We start from the raw sequence: 984 nt of genomic DNA, 5'->3' as shown, positions 1-984 counted from the left end.
AGATCTAAATTTGAGCCTTGTGGATATAGTGTCCTGAATATGGACTCTTCGCTACGCCATTTCCAATCCCATGCCACTCCACACATTGCACATCCTTTGGAGTATGACACCTTGTCTTCCCTTCTATGTTGATACATGGGTCCGTGCAGCCATTCCCCCATGGTTTGAAAGTGCTTTTTCTAAATATTTCTAACACTGATACTGAATCTTTTGTACAGTTGCCCTGCAGTGTCTTCTTTTCTACAACATTAGTAACTCTCAAATTGGTAGGTAACATATCTCTCAATCCACCTTCTAATTCTCGGTTCCCATGTTTAAGGATTCTAAGACTTGCTGCATTTAAGTATAAGAACTCTGACTCTCTGTCTACCATCCTCACTGCCTACCATGTCCTCCAAGATTTTAGCCTCTATGTGAGTTTGGATGAGAATAAAGGCGTCTTCAAGACTTCGACATCATTATACAAGTACCCACGCTCAAATTATTGCATTTATGGTGCATTCATTTTAGCTCTCAAGTACTTAATTTTCATGGGTCAGTTGATCGAGGATGTTTTATTGGAAAACCTCCTTGACTTGGTTGAACTGGTCATTCAACTTGGGATAGCTAATGGTGTTAATATTGAAGACAATATAAAGAGGATATGGGACTTGCTTCGACCACTCACTTATGTTAAATCCCTGGGCTTGACCACAAAAACCACAAAGGTAATTATGGCCACATTCGTTAACTTTTTCCTAGGGAAAATAATAATAATAATAATAATTTTGTTGCCATTGAGTTGTGACTTTATGATTGTTTTGAGGTGCTTGCAGATTCCTTACCATGCTTTTGGTTATGAGGCTCTTCTATGTACCGATCACTAAGTAGGGATGCTCCCTCCATATGAGCAAACCCTTTCAGAACTGGTTAAGGATGGGTGCCACTACCCTAGCCCAGATCTAGCCAGGTTCTATTGATCATGTCCCATTCCTAACAATTCTA

This window comes from Quercus suber, unplaced genomic scaffold (genome assembly GCF_002906115.3).
Source record: "Quercus suber isolate HL8 unplaced genomic scaffold, Cork oak 2.0 scaffold_113, whole genome shotgun sequence".
NCBI classification, from domain to species: domain Eukaryota; kingdom Viridiplantae; phylum Streptophyta; class Magnoliopsida; order Fagales; family Fagaceae; genus Quercus; species Quercus suber.
This window is presented reverse-complemented; position numbering follows the sequence as displayed.